The sequence below is a fragment of the Tachypleus tridentatus genome, chromosome 6 (genome assembly GCF_004210375.1).
Source record: "Tachypleus tridentatus isolate NWPU-2018 chromosome 6, ASM421037v1, whole genome shotgun sequence".
Classification (NCBI taxonomy): domain Eukaryota; kingdom Metazoa; phylum Arthropoda; class Merostomata; order Xiphosura; family Limulidae; genus Tachypleus; species Tachypleus tridentatus.
Genome location: NC_134830.1, coordinates 100,101,247 through 100,121,393, shown reverse-complemented (window position 1 = coordinate 100,121,393; position 20,147 = coordinate 100,101,247). Strand labels below are relative to the sequence as shown.

At 34.2% G+C, this 20,147-nt stretch overlaps 1 protein-coding gene across 5 annotated transcripts in view; it reads right to left on the bottom strand.

Moving 5' to 3' along the window:
• LOC143253179 (uncharacterized) overlaps positions 1-20,147 on the bottom strand; it is a 172,437-nt gene that overhangs the window by 129,463 nt on the left and 22,827 nt on the right. Inside the window, exon 1 of one of the 5 annotated variants that reach the window (XM_076506587.1) lies at positions 16,424-16,571. The exons of 3 other annotated variants lie outside the window; for them this stretch is intronic. The gene's annotated coding sequence lies outside the window, so the exon portion shown is untranslated. Of the gene's footprint in view, positions 1-16,315; positions 16,572-20,147 lie in introns of those variants that run through there. One more of the 5 variants, XM_076506585.1, reaches the window with a different exon arrangement.

Genomic DNA, 20,147 nt, shown 5'->3' with positions numbered 1-20,147 from the left:
TACTAACAAGATTGACTATTGTTATAGTTAGAATCTAGAAAGCTTGTTTGTTTGGTTTTGAATTTCGCGCAAAGCTACACGAGGGCTATTTGTGCTAGCCGTCCCTATTTTAGCAGTGTAAGACTAGAGGGAAGGAAGCTAGTCATCATCACCCACCGCCAACGCTTGGGCTACTCTTTTCTCAATGAGAAGTGGGATTGACCGTAACATTATAACGCCCCCACAGCTGCAAGCAAAACGAACATGTTTGGTGCGACGAGGATTCGAAGCCGCGACACTTGGAGTACGAGTCGAGCGCCTTATCCACCTGGCCATGCAGAAAGCTTTTATTGTCTCTTGTTTTGAGCAGCATCGCTTTTTAATGCATTTTAACGTTTGTACCATATGTTTTCCGATAAGTTAACGGTAAGTATGCGGACCTACAATCTAAAATAAAGGTTTCGATCAAATGCAATGGACTGAGTGTCCACTGTGTACCTTACACAAAGAAAACAACAGCGATCGTATAAATTTTTATTTCGTATGTTATGTTTTTTCTTTTTTTAAATAGGTGCTTATATTACACATTATGATTCAACAAACTTTTATAGTTTAAATAAAGTGCGAGAACAAATTAATGGATCACATGTGTTGCCTATAAAAATATTATGCTTAAAAGCTTGTTGCTCGCATTTTTATGCGTACACAAACGTAAGAGACTTGGACAAAATTTACATCTTATATACATATTTCACGTTCTTAAGCTACATTTGTTTTACATGATTTTCCAAGTATAACAAAAATGAACTTAAGTTTCTAAATACTTATAATAATTCTCTAAGTTTTTTGTGCAAGATAACTTATTTTCATCGATGCAAACTATAGGTTGACCCTGTTATTTCTGGTGCGCAACTGAAAAAGTTTAGATTTTGTTTAAGGACACATTTCCTTAATGAATTATCTGTATCGTGATTACTATAGGGATCGAGCTTCACATTTTAGCTTTGTATGCCCTTAAGTTTATTACAGGCAAACCATTCAATAAATAAAAATCGGTTAAAATATAATGTTAAAGCAACTACAAAAAGTGTTTTATATCTATGTAGTTTTGTATTTTTCATGGTTCCTTATTGGAAAGTTATAATAATAACGACAAATACTCTTATGAGGGAGGGCGTGACTTAATGATTAACTGAATATCTCTTGATGTTTTGGGCATTCATAACTGCTCACATTTTACAGAGAAGTTCCACGTCATAACAATCAGCGCAGTCCTCCACATTTGGCAAACACACACGAATCGATGTCGATTTCTCAAATGTCTGCTTCAAAGCATTTACTTTGAAACCATTTAAAGAAGCTTGAAATACTTCAGAACCATGGAAGTTACCTGTCTAAACGTAACCAATGGTTTTAACGTACTTGTAGTCATACTTGATATGAATATATTGAAAGCCGTTTTCTAGAATCTTTATTTTATAACACTACTAAATTTTCGGTAACACCACCTACCAGTAGTATCGCATTTCAACTTTTGCAAAAAGGTATCATACATGAAGGTAAATTACTGCAACTGTTGTATGTCTCGATGATTTAACCATGATTCCAGTGAGCTATAAAATCTCTAAATTTGTGTATTAATGAAATTAAGTTTCATTGTTTTTTTTCTGTTTGTTTTTCTTTAATATTTGCGCAAAACCACAAGTGCAATATCTGTACTAACTTTGACCTTGTTGTAAAAGTCTGGATTTCGGATCTGGATATCAATCCGTGCCATACCGAAGACATCCAACTTTATGCTATGGGTGCTATAGAGAGCGACATTCAATCATCTAGTGCGATTATTGGGCACTAGGATGTTCTATATCTTCCATCTGGTTGGTAGTTCAAAATTAGAGACAGCGCGTATAGCCTTAATAACTTTGCTAAAAATACAAATACTTTATCATAATGAATTTAAAATGAAATTTAAACATATAATATATAGTTTTAATTTAAAGAGCTGAGAAAAAATATAAAAGTAATGAGAATCTTTAATATTCCTACTCCGCAAAAAAAAAAAAAAAAAATTAGTTGCCTTCTTTTCTCTCAAAATCTGTTTATTTTTCTTACGTAAAATCGATTAGCTCGCCATTATTCGTATTTTTGACCTTAAAATGTTTTACATTATGTTTGTAAAAAGTCTCAGTTTATTTTAGAGCAAAGCCTCATTAGGTTGGTTATCTGCTGTGACCACAGTGAGGAGTCGGACGTCCTGTTTTAGCATTGTAAGTCCGTAGCTTGACGCTGTCCTACCGGTATTTGTAATAATTCAAAATATGTATTTTTACGACATATAAAGTTACGTTTCTTTGTATTGATGCTTCTTTTATTTGTTTTAGATAGTTTTTCAAAGATGCATAGTAGCTATATTGAACTAATAAAATAAAGGGTACGCACTTAGTAGCGCCCATGGTTAACACTTGAACTAACTGAAGCAAATAGTAAGATTACTTTCACTTATAACGGGCTAACGGCTCCAAAATGTGTATAAAGATGTCATGATAACAGGACAAGAGTCATGGTCCCTCGAATCTTTAGTCCAAAACACTAAGTCCGGCTTTGGTCCTTTAGGATTAAGAAAAATAAACCTCTCTGTACATTGGACTCTAAATGATCAAATATCCAGCGTCCATTGAAATTGAAACCGCATCGAAAATAAAATAAAATAATCTAAATACTAATGCATATAAATGAAATAGATAAAGCACGAACAATTACACATGTACGGGAAAACAAACAAACTAGTATAGAACTTTCTATCTATATTTCTTTTTCTTGTGCTCAGACATTATAACTTATAAAACTTTACGTAATAATATATATATATATATGTTTCTGAGAAATCAATTTTATCTTTTTTGGAGAAACTACATTTTTATCTTATCTTTATAGAAAAGATGGTTAAGACACATCATTCTTAATCTGAGGGTCGCGGGTTCGAATCCCCGTCACACCAAACATACTCGCCCTTTCAGCGGTGGGGGCATTTATTGTGTAACGATCAATCCACTAATCGTTGGTAAAAAAGTAGACCAGGAGTTGGCGGTGGGGTGTGCTGAATAGCTGCCTTCCCTCTTGTCTTACACTGCTAAACTATCACAGATAGCACTCGTATAGTCTTTGCACGAATTTCAAAAACAAACAAACAAACAAGAGATGGGGAAACCACTAGGTAACTTTTGTTTGATCCTGAAAGTTTATAACATTAATGTTATATTTGGAATAATAAACAAACTACATTCTCAAATGAATAAAGTGGATTAGTATTTCTCACTGGCTGGAGTAATTTGCAATGATCTCATGCAAATGTTAGCGGTAAATAATTTAATCTTGTTTTTACATATAAATATGGAGAATAGTTTGTTTGTTTGTCTTGAATTTTGCTTAAAGCTACACGAGGGATATCTGTACTAGCCGTCGGTAATTTAGCAGTGAATGACTAGCTAGTCATCACCACCCACCACCAACTCTTGGGATACTCTTTTATTAACAAATAGGAGGATTGGTTCTAATATTATAGCCCCCCCCTTCCCCCACGACTGAAAGGGCGAGCATGTTTAGTATGTATGGAGAATGGATTAAAAAGGTTAATATGTTTTCTCTTTTTATAATAAATTATTTATTCTTTTAAACTGACTGTTTTGAAAAAAATTCTATGAATGATTTGTTACAAATCAATAATATAGAATTCCTTAAAATTTTAACTTTCTAAGTGAACAAATAAGTTTTGCTCCATGGTGACGTGAATTAATTAAGAATTGTATAGATCGTTCCTTCTAATGCTATTGTGAAACCTGTAGTATTAAAGACTCAAGTTATAGTAACATGAACTTCCTACTGTGTTATGGCCAGAAATTCCTGCTTGATGCTCTGACGTGGTCTAATGAACTGGTACTGTTGGTATAATCCTCAGGTACGATTTGATAAAACCGGTTCATGCGTTCCTGGAAGATCTCGACTTGGTATCAGTAGTTTAATTTCTTCCCATTTTTTATTTCTTTTTGTGATTTATACAGACTTAAAGATATACATACGACGGCTCTTTCGCATTCTAAAACGTATGTTAAAATCATAGTTCTAGCTTTCAGTGAATGGCTTAACGTTTATTAAGGCCCCAAACGTAACTTTCATTCTGTTGTTTATCAGACACGTGTTACGAGGTATTAATCTTCACATGCTGAGCGAATCACTTTAAGAAGCTTTGATTGGTTGAAGTTAAAGTCACACCTGTGTCGACGCTTACAATTCTAGAAGTCTTCACGAAATTTATTTTTTAAAGTATAACTATGTGTTTTTGCAGTTTCTTACCTTCGTCTTTTTTTTTTTCTCATTTGGGAATTTAAATTCCTTTTGTTATTTTCTGTTGTAAAATTGTTTCACGATTTTAAGGATGTTCTTTTTCACCCCCGCTAGAACAGCGGTATGTCTCCGGATTTACAACGCTAAAATCAGAGGTTCGATTCCCCTCGGTGGGCTGAGCAGATAGCCTGATGTGGCTTTGCTATAAGAAATACACACACACACACTGTTCTTTTTCTCATTTTCAGTTTGTGTACGTTCAGCTTACACTATTATTATTTCTCTCCTTACCTCAGATACTTTCTTCGTTTCCAATTGTTTGACTTCTTACAATTTTTTTTTCTTGAAGCTATTCGTGTTACTTCAGGAAAATAACACAAGATGTTCAATACATAAAAATATGACGTTTCCTTATTACCCTTAACATACGTATTCATAAGAGCCAAATTTAAGGTTACCTCTCTCATGAAATGGGTATACAATGATTCTGTATGAATATTGGAACAAATATACTTCTTATGGCATTTCGGGGCAAAAGTTTTTAGCGTAGTTGAGCTGATGAATACGAAACTCCATGTTAACAAGCTGTAAATTAGCGTTTAAGAGATGATAATAAATAGATTAAAATGACCTTCAATTTTTATTTCAGTGCCATTAACTATTGTTAAGATAATGTTTGTTATTCGTATGTAGGCATGTGTGGTAAGAATGAAAGAGAATCGCGTTCGCGATCCCCTTGTATATACTATATATACCCATGTCTGATCGAGCTGTAAATATGTGTGAACAGCCTTTAACAGTAGGAATACTAAGATAAGCTAGACGACTACCACATGCAGTAAGATTCCACAGTAGAATTATTGGAATATGAATTGTCTTATATAACGTGTAACAACACACATGTACTTTAAATATACTCTTCAAAAAAAAGAAACGCAAAAGGCAAAATTTAAGACAAATTGTTAACAAGTTTATTCCGGGTAGTTCTGTATGATATGTGTGAAACTTTGCACATTCACTGCTGAACATCCAAAGTCTGCAGAGGCGAAGTCCACGCTCACTAGTTGAAGTTTAACGTCACTCAACGTCAATAACGAGTATGCTCCCCGTGAGCATCAATAACTGCTTGGCATCTCCTGCCCATGGAAGCGATGAGATGACGAATCACATCCTGTGGAATGGCTGTCCACTCAGCCTGCAAAGCTGCTGCAAGCTGAGGTAGAGTCTGCGGTTGAGGTTGTCGCCGTCGCAGACGTCGGTTCAACTCGTCTCAAAGATGTTCGATGGGGTTTAAATCTGGTGATCTGGAGGGCCAGGGAAGAACGTTGATGTTGTGGTGGCTCAAGAAGACATTGGTAAGTCGGGCTGTTTGAGGACGGGCGTTGTCATGTTGAAAAACGTCGTTGACGTTCACCATGATGGGTTGCACATGGGGCCAAAGAATCTCGTCGACGTATCGTTGAGCCGTAAGATTCCCTCGAATGTGCAAAAGGTCTGTTCTGGCATTGTAGGCGATGGCAGCTTACATCATGACGCTGCCATCATTAAATCTGTCAACTTCCTGCACACAGTTTGCTGCAAAACGTTCATCTTAGCGACGGTAAACACAGGTCCTTCCATCCTGCCTACGAAGCATAAAACGTGATTCATCGCTGAACCAAACATGCCTCCATCGTCAATGAGGTCATACCCGATGTGCCCGAGTCCACTGCAGCCGTGCTTGACGATGTTGCTGGGTGAGGATGACGCCTCTGACTGGACGTCGAGGTCGGATTCCTGCATCTCGTAGACGGTTGCGTACGGTCTGATCGGAAATCCTACGCAGCCCTGGTATGGTTGAGGCAGTAGACGTCGCAGTGGTGGTCCTATCCCAAAGGTGACGTAACCGGATGTTGCGATCTTGTGCGGGCGTGGTCACATGAGGTCTGCCAGATCGTGGACCGTCACGAGTTGATCCATGTTGTTAGTGACGATTCCATAGCCTTGTGATGGTGCTTGGGTAGACATTCACAGCTCTGGCAACATCTGATCGAGATTCGCCTGCTTCCAAGCGACCAATGGCGTTGTTGCGTTGTGCTTCAGTCAGTCTTGGCGAAACTGTATTGCGTGTCGGTGGCTTAACACTGAGCTATGGAAACCGAGAACCCGTCACTTTTATAGGGATTTTGCACATGTTGCACTTGCAGAACATGCAGATCTCTCAAACAAATTTATTAGACACGAATGCGTTTTGGCGAAAAATCCGATGTTTTCCTCCATTTTCAAAGTGCACAACTTTTATTGTCATTTTGGTCTGACAATCAGTGCCTTAACACGTGTAACATCACATACTCTGAGCTTGTAACGTTATTACATATATTTATCTTTAAAATAAAAAAATATCCCTTTTGCGTTTCTTGTTTTGAAGAGTATATAACAAATTACTTTTGCTACGCAGCTACAGGTTACATGGCATCGTGTGTCGTGCGACTGGTACGTTTACTGAACACAGTTTAAACGTGTCATGCGCGACTATCCTGCAGAAAGCAACTCATAATGTGAATTACATGAACACAGTTTTAAGAGATTGATCACAGTTCAATTTCAGAAGTGTTCATACAGCGGTTTTCTTTACAAACACACAGTCTTATACATGGTAAATCTGCTTTACGACACTTCCAGCTAGTGTTTCGACATCTCGTGTTGCACTAACATATAGTCATTTCCAGACATGCATCTGGAAAAAGATCTAGTAAGATCGGAATTGCAACATGTCTCCCTTTAACATACTTCAATACAATGACTTCAGAAGCTAATAGGTCTTGGGATATCTCTACAGTATTGACTGGTGTTGTGATCGCATGATATAACATCTCAAAGCGTCCCTACTGGGAGTGCCTACAAAATATAACACTAAATACATATGATGTAAGTTAGCGTGTGATGTTCCTATGTGAGACTAATCACTCTCAGTACCAAACATCGCATATATAGATTTGTATAGTTTAATTCGAACAGTGTGCATTAGATACATAAATGCTGTTACAGATACATTTATTCAATAGTAAATTGACAAACACTCATTTATAACAACATTGACAATTATTTTTGTATAAAATATAGTAGATGTTTCAACAGTATTGAAGAAGACAGACCAGTGCTTTGTTTAAACCTGTAGTATATTCTTTATATACAATATTTTACGTGTTTATTAATCGTTGTTTTCAATCTACTATTGTGTTACCACAATGTGCTTCCATACACACAACATTTCCAAATACTACCCCATCTGTTTGTTATATACTATTTATATATAAATATAAATGCTTGACTGTTGTTAAAGAATATTCAAATTATCGTTTAACATGCCTAAACCACCAATACTGTTATAATAAAGCTTTATTGTAAGTGGTAACATAGGAAACGAAGCTAACGATTTTAGTGTTACATCTATGATACTTTATAACATATTATAACAAAGCCTTTCACACTATTAAGTATTCAGGTATGTTTTACACAGCATCGATTCAATCCTACTTATCTTAAGCATCAATCTGGCATCATGCATGTTGATATTACCAACAAAAGTTTTGTAAAAGGTAAAAAAAGAACGATTTCACATTCCTATTTAATGTATGCATTTCCACGCCATAATTACCATTTTTCAGCTATGCAACATAACATTTCGAAATAAATCTATCAAAAATTACTAAAAGGTTATGTTACATTAAACGCCATTTACATTTTTATGCAGGATGTATTTGGCATTTTAATTTCAGTGTATGTTTTTCATTAATAGATGATATGGAATTGTGGGCCTTGATAACTATCCATACCAAGTACGTTTAGGGTTACATTGTAGTGCGAGTTTATGTTAAGTATATTAAGGAATGCAATTAGCAATGAAAGATCAAACTGTGCTTTAGCGACGTTAGTCAAGTGTTTTCATATATAGAGGAGTGCATTTTGCCGAAAGAAGGTCTAAGGCCATTTGGAGAGGGTCACCTGTCTTAACAATTCGCATCACTTAACAGTAGTGTGTCGTCTGTTAGTCAGTAGACACTGTCACATAAGGGATGCTTGACGTTGCAGTTTGGACTGTCATGACGCCTGTAAAACGTGCAATAAATCACGAAAATAATTATGCAGTCTGAAGGCTACAACACAGCATGACACACAAACTTCAAAAGCAAGAAATAAAAATATTTGTTACTCTTAATACTAGTTTTATTTATTCTTGAAACAGAACACGGGGACTCTGGAGAATTGTATTTGATTAAAAGTAAAATAAACTTAATTTTTAAGGAAAAGTGTTATTTTTATTGCAATATTGCATTCACATACATGATAAACTAATATTACAGATAATAAATAAATATTTTAATATTGTCAATATTTTGTTTGAAACAGTTTACATCGTAGATGCTGTATGTTTCCTTTGAGTTGTAATAAACTATGTTGGATATAATTTGTGTTCAAGGGATATATATACTTACATTAAGAGCCTCCAGTGACTCAAGAGTAAGCCAAAGCACATATAATGCTAATATTTAGGTTTTAAAGGCACAGCATGTATAGCCCATTGTGTAGCTTTGTGCTTTACAAAAAACAAACAAATTTGCACTACAAGAATAGCATAACATACAGTTAAAAAATAAAGATCTGTTGTTTCAATGGTTGGGTGTGGCCTAGTTATTAATGTTTTGGGGGTTCGTATATGCTTCCCCATTTCAACTGTGCGAACATTATATCTGTAAAGATTAATCTGGTTACTCCGTTAAGGGTAGTTTCTTAGGCGGCGGGTATTGCTGATTACAATATTTCCCTCTAAATGTCCATGCTCCAGCGTTAGGAGTAATATAACCGGGTCATTGAGCCAATGTGTCGCAATAGTACTTTCCAGTTTAAAACTTCCAAATTCTATGACTTCACCTTAATCGTTGTAATTGTGACAAACTTCTTAATGAATCATTGATATAATGCCATATATTACACACTAAATTATTACATTGGACATAAATGAAAAGAAGCAAATCAGTTAAAATAGGAGCAAATCAGTAAAAAAAACTCACTTTAATATGCTTGTCTGTTTGTTTTACTCAGAATGAAATACCTTTGGGTGCACTGCGAGGACTCAAAACCCGAATTTTACTGTTGTAAATCGGACTTACTGCTATTCGGCTGGGAGACGCCAAGTTTATTTGTAATAAAAATTAATAAAATGATTATTATAACGCTGACTGGGTGCTAAAAATTGGTATATTATTTTGCTCAATCAATAAGTAGGTACTAAAGGAAAACATTTAGACACGTTTATGTTTAACGATTTTTAAATAAAGGGATACTGGGTGAGAACGTTTGAAACATTTATGGTAACGACTTTTAAGTTTCTATTCTAATGTATGGTTTTAGTCATTAGTCATTCATTACTTCTCGAATACGTGTCTACAATGTACTAATGATCCGTTTAGAAATGTGTTCTCCCTTCATCACGTGGTACCACTTTACTGAAATACTAATGAGCCCTCACCATAGAAGGGTTATATCACGCGCAATACCATTTCTAGCTTGTATTAGTGGATTAACATAATTAGACCTTTGTGATTATTAGTCAAAGCTATCTTAGGTTCGTAAGCAGCTCCAACACAAGAACCTGTTTTTGATTTTAATAAATAATACTGTTTATATTAGCACTGATTAAAAATAATGAAGTCATTTAATTATTCAACTCTATAATAGCTAACGTGAGTTTTATATTGCACATCAATCCTTTTTTCATTGTTTACACTTCAAATAAGTGAAGCGATAAACGTGTGGAGGGGCAGGGTGGTTGAACAAACAGTTACTTTTGTTTCTTGTTAAGTGCTTAGTTGCTACTAAGTTATTTGTTATCTGCTTAACGTGGATATCAAAATTCGATTTTGAGCGTTACAAGCTTTCAGACTGAGCCACTGGGTCTAAACTAATAGAATAATTGAACTATTTATTTTATTATTTTGTATACTATTTTGGCATAATAAATCAATTATTGTAAGGTTACGTCACTGAAATAACAATATTCATTGCATAAAGAAAATTTTCTAGCATTTCAATATTTAAGATAGAATATTTTTAATTAGGAGATAATCATTATAAACAAAATTATAAAATTATTATTCGGTAATAATGATATTTATTCATATAAACGTATTCTTTTCTCTGTTTCATAGCCTTTTGGCAACCAGTAAATGCACGTATTAAGTCTTACCCTCTCTCTCTCTATATATATATATATATATATAATCATGCCCAGAGCTGAGAAAGTATCAAAACATTATAGGTAGTTGTCTTCTTCAGCCTGGCATGACCAGGTAGATTAAGGCGTTCAACTCGTAATCTGAGGGTCGCAGGTTCGAATCTCCGTCGCACCAAACATGCTCGCCCTTTCAGCCGTGGGGGCGTTATAATGTGATGGTCAATCCCACTATTCGTTGGTAAAAGAGTGGTCAAAGAGTTGGCGGTGGATGGTGATGAGTAGCTGCATTTCCTCTAGTCTTACACTACTAAATTAGGGACGCCTAGCGCAGATAGCCCTCGTGTAGCCTTGCGCGAAATTCCAAACGGATGACAAAAACAAACCGTCTTCTTCAAATATAATAATTTCCTTGACGTAAACAAATTTATACTTACATTCCCTTCCATAATGGTTTTTAAATTAAAAAACAAAATGCATGTTTTCTTTTGGCACACTGGAAAATAAAAGTTGACAAGTTTCGATGACACAGTTACCATCATCAAGACTTGAATGTAGTTTACCAGACAATTAATAATGACTCTTTTTTCTTTTAGCACAGTAAAAGATAAAAATGTTTAAGTTTTTTACTCTTAATATACAGTAGCATAATCTTTCTGAAAAGAGCTTAAAATTTTAATTTCTGCAACTAAAAGAACTGCAACTTTCGTGATGACGAGAAAACCCACTTGCAGATAAAAATATATATGTAAAAACGGCTGGTATGGGTTGAGAAAATTTTTTTATGTAGAGAAGCGAACAACGTTTCGACCTTCTTTGATCATCTTAAGATTCACAAAGAAAGAAAGAGATAGCTAACTATATGCTTGAAGAGGGTAGTATAACTAAAGCCCAAAATAGATCCGTACAAAGGAACACCTTTATACCAATATAATAAATATAATCAAACATCTAAGCACGCCCTCTACATTCCTACACTCAATTACACAACCCTCTTCAAACATGTGGTCAGCCACCGGTCAGTTACCTTTTTCTTTCTTTGTGAACCTGACGATGACCAAAGAAGGTCAAAACGTTGTCCGTTTCTCTACATAAAAAAATTTTCTCAACTCATACCGGCCGTTTTTACATATATAGAACTGCAACTTGTTCTTTCAAACAGGCTGGCTAAAAACTGTTGGTAAATATAAAACAAACAGTTAATTTTACAGTACAAACAAGTAAGATTAGGATAGAAACTACGGAGAAGCACGATAAAAGTTATTAGAGAGAAAAAGTATCGATGTAATTAGAACTCAACAGCTGGGGGAACCACCCTTTATCAGTTCTAATCCCTAATAGCAAATCTTAGAAATGAAACTTTAATTTAAAAAAAAAAGAACAGAATGAAGCAACCAGTATTATGGAATTTAATTTACTGCAACAAATTCTCATAATTTCATTAAAAAAACTTCAGAAATGTAATTGCAAAATTTAATAACAACAATACAACTAACGCTTGAACCATAATACAAATAGAAAAAAATCGTACAATATCTAATAGCTGAACTGTTTAGATCCAGAAACAAATATATCTAGAGGCTTTGCTGATAAGGAAACTTCGAGAAATGTTTATAATATTTCAGGAGTCACTTTCTACAGAGACTTTACTGAAGTTATTAATCATTTGTTGGCTTACTCGCTACTTTAAAACACGAAAATATAGAAGATCAATCCCACAATTTTCGGAATCACATAACATTCAAATAAGTCTCATCTCGAATTTTAATTACGCTATGTAACACAAATTTTGTTCCTGGATAGTATGTGCTATTTCTTAATTGCTTTTGTTGTAAAAGTACAGAAAATGGCCGTTATTCCCTTCAAACTTTGCTTTTGTGGCCTGGATAATAAGATTTACAGATTAACCTATTTTCTATGTAAAAACAGGCAAATTTGCACATTTTCATTTACATAAGGTCTAAATAAAACAACATTTTGATCACGATTTACATGTATTTATACTAAAATTATATAAAAATGAACAAAAATGTGTAGAAGTGAGTAGTTTTTCGAGATTTGCGACTGTAATGTAAATCACTTTCACGTATCAGCCCCCAAATGTAGTCTTTCATCATGTTTTCGTTACATGCTCCCAGGTCACAAAAGCAGAGTTTGAAGAGAGAAATAGGTCTTTCCATTTACTTTAGGCATAAGGAATTTGGAAATAACACTTTCTGTCCAGGAACAAGAAAAGTAAAAATTTTGTTACATAGTGTTGTTATTAAATGTTTCTGTGATATACACTATTGCTTTCTTTGTGTTATTTTATCCCATATATTCGCTGAATAAAAGGGAAAAATCAATATAACATGGAATATTTATTGCATAAATATTTGTACCTGAAGTATTAGTAAGTAATGATATTATTTGTTCAGTACAATACATTTCAATATCAATTTCTAAAAACTATTAAAAAGAATGTTATTCATCAAATGTTTTCATACATTAAACACAAACGTTTTCTTTATACCAGACCACCAGTGGCACAGCGGTATGTCTGCGGATTTACAACACTAAAAACCAGGTTTCGATATCCTTGGTGTGTAGAGCACCGCTAATCCATTATGTAGCTTTGTGTTTAATTGAAAACAACAACAATCGTTCTACCAAAAAATGGAAGTATTAAGGTAGTTTAAACCTAAAAATCGTTAAAGATATTAAAGGTTTTTCTCCTTGTGTTGTTTTGTACAAGATACAGACTAATTTACATTTCAGAATGTGATAAAAGAAAAACCAAGACTAAACTTTGTAACTTATGGACATTAAATATTTCTCCTGCCTTTTGTATACGTTTCAGTAAATGTAAATAACACGTTTTAATTTGTTTGTTTGTTTTTAAATTTCGCCGAAAACTACGCTAGCCGTCCCCAATTTAGCAGTGTAAAAGTAGATAGTTATCACCACCACCACCAACTCGTTGGCCACTCTTTTACCAACGAATAGTGAGATTGACTGTCACATTTTAAGGCCCCTACAGCGGAAAGGGGGAGCATGTTTGGTGTGACGGAGATTCGAATCCGAGACCCTCAGATTGCGAGTCGAGCGCCTTAACCACCTGACCATGCCAGGCCAATACATTTGATATAAGTTTTAAAAAATTGTAAATTCTTTTGTCCATGTAAAATTATTTGTCACTCATGAGTAAACCTCGTGACTTGTTGATGCATCATGAAGTTTCTTCTGTAAATATTCTTGTCATACCCAAATTACGGCTGAGGACCGAATTTTCTCTTAATGCTTTTGCAAGATGTATTAAATCAGTGTATACTTACAAATTATCGTACACGATATTATTCTATTATAGAGTGTGAGCTACAACAGAAATATTGTAATTAAAACGTGTTAAGATGAGAGGTAAATTAAATAAATTAGTATTTATTTATTGTTAAGCATAAAACTGCCCATTATGGGTATCAAAACTCAGTTATAGTGTTATAAACTCTCTGAGTTTCCACTTAGTGTAAACGTCAAGAATATTGAGTTATAAAAGAAAATAATTACCACAGTATGGAATTTGTAAAAATTCACCTAAACGTATAATGAAACATTATACATATAGCCACTCTAAGAAGTCTAACATATTTTAAATAATATATTTAAACTAAGAATTGGGTTTGTTTAAGAGCAAAGCCACATTTAGCTATCTGCTGTCTCCATCGCGCGGAATAGAACCCTGGATTTTAGCGTTGTAATTCCGTATATTTACCGCTGTCCCATCTGAATACAGTAACTCATAAAAATGTAAACCAAGATCTGTTCTTAGATATATGGATATACATATATATGGGAAATTTTGTACAACGCTAAGTAGCCTTAACTGTTACAGAAATTGTTTACGAAGCATAAAAATGTTTTGGGAAAAATGAATGTATCCTCTGAGACAAATATGTTTTGTAATCATGCCACGTCAACTTCCTTGTTGCAACTTTACAAAACTACATGTTTATTGAAAACTTAATGTTAACCACCAGAAATCAGAAATTGTTACTCGTCATAACCTTGACACTATAGATTTGTAAAAAATATCTTCTACAATTACGCCTCTCTTCCAATATTGTCTACGCCTATTGAAATATCTACCTATCTATCTACATAATAAAATAATTATTAGCCCTGCTGAATTACGATTAATCATGATAAATAACTTAATTTGAGCGTGCAATTAGGAATATACAAAGAACAAATCTGCTACTTCTCATAACTTTATGTGAAATTTTCATCATAAGCGGATGTTATTCGCTCGTAGGCTTACGCAGCCAGGAGAGAGACCTCTCGGGTTCAAGTTTTGAACTGCTGACCAAAGGAGAACTAACCGACCAGTAGCAAGCGTCGTAACAAGGTCTTCGTTCAGTTTTTTGTGTGAAGTTCATAACTCGCTCCCAGCTTGTTCAGCGGCATAATGTCATGATCCCTAGTTTCTGCGACGAGCAATCTTTCACAATGACCATGTGGTCACGCCACGCCTTGGAGCCCATCAACCCGAAGCCTAACACCCTAACACTTTGGTCACCCCCAACCCTCTAAATTATGTTACAATTAGTGCATATCAGATTGATTATGTTTTTTATTTACTTCAGAAACGAAAAAAGAAAACAATTGTACATTATTACTTACCTTAACATTATCTGAAATAGACTCAGGTTAAAAAAATAAGGACACAGTTTGAATTATTTTCATTATCAAATTGTTAAAGAATTTAGGAAAAAATATTAAAACAATAAAATATGTATACAAACACAAATATATAATAACTGTAAAACATTAATACAATAAAAATAAGGACACACACACATATAATTAAGAACTGTAATGATAATAACTCGTAAAAGGTTTTTAAGTGAAATTTATGCCCCAGTAAAATAAGATTGTGGATAAATATCCTTTTATATTTTAAACACATAAAATATGAGTTTTCCATAGTTTACAAATCACATATAGGAAACAAAAACGTCTCTCTGGCACATAAGTAAACTATGTCACTGAAATCGTAAAACTTTATAGCTATTACTTTACAAACATGAAAATATAATGAAACCTTCACGAATTATGGGCCCTGTTCTTTAAAACGCACAGAAAAACACTCTCATTGAAAATTATTTTATGTTATAAAATATACTTTACTATAAAAAGCTTAAAATTCAATCGCCCTGGGCCCGGTATGGCCAAGCGTGTTAAAGCATGCAACTTGTAATCTGTGGGTCGCGGGTTCGCATCCCCGTCGCGCCAAGCATGCTCGCTCTTTCAGCCGTGGGGGCATTATAATGTTACGGTCAATCCCATTATTCGTTGGTAAAAGAGTAGCCCAAGAGTTGGCGGTGGGTGGTGATGAGTAGTTGCCTTCCCTCTAGTCTTCCACTACTAAATTAGGAATGGCTAGCACAGATAGCCCTCGAGTAGCTTTGTGCAAAATTCAAAAACAAACAAGCAAAACAATCGCTCTGAAAACATTTAATACGTGAAATGTAAATATTGTCTTATTTTCTCGTTTTGCTACTCACAAATGTTAAATGTCTCCCCAAATATTTGTCTTAAAAGGATAAACTTATACAAATAAGTCTACATATCATTCCTTCTTGTAAAGACAAAAACAACGGAAATATTTAAAACAAACAAGGAATTAAAGAATTCAGTGACAACTTATTAACTAGTTTTATATCCGCTACAGTATCACAGGCTGATATATATGTTTCTGTTATGTATATTAAACATAATTACATTATCACTGAGGAAAATGAAACTTACAAGAACTCTTAAGGAAAGGCCTTGTATCAGTCAACTCTCTTATTGTAAATGTAACTGTGCTGTGGATAGTGATACCATTACGGAAAAAAAAAACTAGAATTTTCTTACTTGACGTGTCCAGAGTATATAACATCATTCAATATTTTCTTATCAAACAAATATTAATGGAGAAAGGAAATAGATGAGTGTAGAGACAAAATGTCAGGGAGACAGCCATGATTAATTGGACTTCAAACCGGATATCTCTCATTACAGTTTATTCATAAATTCATGGTCCTGCTGTATAATCGTAGTTGAATCTGGTCTTCACGGAACACGCGATTATCACGTGACTTTGCGTGCAAATACCAGTCAGTCAACATCCACAAACATCCTTTTCACGTGTACACGTGTAATTAACTTACAAAAATCTTTATACGTTTATAAACAGTATGCTTAAAACAAATGCATGTTGTGAAGTTTCAATTTAATGCGCTCTCAACGTCGAACTAGAGAATTGTAAAGGAAAACTGAAACCATCACTGAGAAGCTCAAGTCTAGTCACAAGTCAGTTCACGTTGAGAAACACAGATATCTATTAGTTCAAATTAGTTCATTATATCTAACTATTAGTAACAGTGTATTTTATGTGACTGATTTACTATTTATTATATACCGGTGTATTCTTCAATTTAATAATGAAAAACCCCTCAGTGGCACAGTGGCACAACTTACAATGCTAGAAACTGGGTTTCGATACCAGTTGTGGGCAGAGAACAGATAGCCCATTGTGTAGCTCTGTGCTTGACTACAAACATTTAGTAACATAAAACTTTGGAACAGATATACACACATATGTATACACTAATGTATCATCAAGCTAACAGATATACACACAGACACACACATACACATATATATATATAATATAAGAATGTATCATCAGGCTATTCATCTGGACATTGTTAGCTTAGTATATCATTGTCATACCTCAAAATGTATGGAAATGTTTGCAAAAAATCATCCTCTGATAAATATTTACGAGTATTTTACTATAAAATCTCAACAGCTTCCAATAAAATGATTGTTTTTTGAATTTCGCTCAAAGCTACATAAGGGCTATCTGCGCTAGCCGTCACTAATTTAGCAATGTAAGACCAGAGGGAAGGCAGGTAGTCATCACCACCCACTGCTAACTCTTGGACTACTCTTTTACCAACGACTAGTAGGACTGACCGCACATTATAACACCCCATGGCTGAAAGAATGAGTATGTTTGGTGCGACGGAGATTCGAACCCACGACCCTCGGATTACGAGTCGAGTGCCTTAACCACCTGGCCATGTCAATAAAATGAAACTTGTTTCTTTTCCTTTTAATCTTGATATGTTGGTGACAGAAAGACAAGTTTTTATAATTTGCGATATTTATACGTTTAAACCATCGACATCAAAAATTACAAACAGGCTATCAGTAAGAATCAGCTGATCTTTTCTTAAATTATAAGACACATGAAAAGAGACACCAAAATTCATACACGCTCTCTTCAAATGCCTTAGTATTAACACGAATATATAATCGGTCCGTAATTCTTGATTCAAGATGTAATCACCATTTATGAAGTGAGGTATCGGTTACTGTAACCATCCCTTTAGTATTTTACTACTTTTTCAAACTGAAAAATAAATTAGGAGGTTGTAACGAGAAGAGCCAATGACATTTACGAGAAGTTAGAATCTTAAAAGCTACCAAACTGGATTTACATATACCAAACATTATAAGACATCAAGGTTTAGATATAAAACACAAGGATGTGTACAAGTGATATCTTCCTATCTCTTTTAAAAGATTAGATCTCCTAACTTGATAAAAGAAACAGCAAGACTTATAGCTTCCTATCACTCAAAATAGTTGTTTGCAAATGCGATTTGAAATTAAATTTCTCAGTTCGTTATTGTAAAACCAGTTTCTCACTTATATTCAGTCAAACTGAATAACGTATGTCTTTTATTGTTAATTGATTATTACATTAGTACAAACATTTAATGAAGGATTTTATCCCATTTATTCTGCAAATATGTAGAGTCTTTATACAGAATATTATATATTAAATCTTTGCCTTCTGCAACTTGAAGCGTCTCCTTCAAGCCTGGACATGATAAATGATCGTTTATATTAAACCCAGAGTTATACTGTGGCAGTGTAGATTTAAAGTTGACTCCAGCTGCAGATGAGGAAGGATATGCTTTGCTCTCTCTGTTTATCTAAACATAACTTGTTATCTTTTAATAAGTCAGAGGTTTGCAGATAAGTTTAAAAAAGGTGATTTACTATCACTGAAAGCTGGCTAATTAGAATATTAACTAGAGTACCACTGGTAAGTACTTCTTTTGTTGATTATTAGTTGAAAACAAAGAATTAGTGTTATATAAATATGTGTATGTGTGTGTGTTTACAACAATGCTTTTTATTCGATAAGTAACATAGTTCAAATTTGAGTTTGATATATCATAGGTAAAGATATGAGTGAATAACAAGTACATATGATTAAAGCGATGGAGATTGGTAGCACATCGCACTAATTACTAGGTTCAAAGATGAAGACTTTGTGGTTTTAACCTATAATTAACACCCACGAACTGCGAGAAATGAACAGGAAAACATGTTTGTTTTTTATCTGGAAATGTTTTTATCTGGAAATGTAGCTCATAGTCATTTATTGTCATTCCATTTTACGTAAATATTCAACATAAAAGTTACATCGCAGAGAGAATGTTCTTTTACTCATTCATACGTGAAGTATGTCTGAGCAAAATAAAGATACTTCAGATAAAAATACGAAAATAACTAATCATCGTTTAAAAAGAAAACAGATAAATAATATTGTGATACCTAAAAACCTGACTGGTATGTTACCTAGAACTGATAGTAATCACAATTCATTTACTTAATCTAGTTCTCACCGTAATAATTATTGTTCATGAACACTGATAATATAAATACCGCCTAGTTTCGTTGAAGTTAAGCACAAAGCTACACAACGGACTATTTGTGCTCTACCTACCAAGGGTATCGGGACCTGATTTTTAGCGATGTGAGATATAGACGTACCGTTGTGCCACTTGGGGGTACCGCCCACAACACTAATCTGCCTTTTGTATCCCAGCTGACCTGATAAGCCCTGTTACTAGGCGAAAGGCCTTTTCAATACGGGATATTTCAGATGTAGTGTAGTTGACATATTATTGCATATTCTTCGTTACTTTCACTTATATGTTCTTAAAATATATGGTGAAACGAACTAAAATCAGAATAAGGTAATTTTTTCACTCGATAAAACTTTAGATAATTACAATACATTAATACAAAATTACTGGATTAATTCTTTTTCACTTGCTAAAATTTTTCATGTCTATTTTGGCAATGTACATGGAATTATAATTGAAAAAAATTTCCAGCTAACCCTTAAACTACCAACTCGTATACAACACTCATTATAAAAAACTAGCCAAAAATAGCTGGTGAAATCACTCATTTTCTATCGAAGATACATAAGAGACTTCAGTTATAATAAATGGAATTAATTACAGTATAGAGCTTATTTGTATTTCATTTTTTTGTATGACTTATGTTACTTATGTTATGTTACTTTGTGATTTTGAAAGCATTGATTTGTTTGTTTTTGAATTTCGCGCAAAGCTACATAAGGGCTATTTGCGCTAGCCATCCCTAATTTAGTAGTGTAAGACTCAAGGGACGGCAGCTAGTCATCACCACCCACCGCCAACTCTTAGGCTACTATTTTACCAACGAATAATGGGATTGACCGTCATATTATAACGCCTCCTCGGCT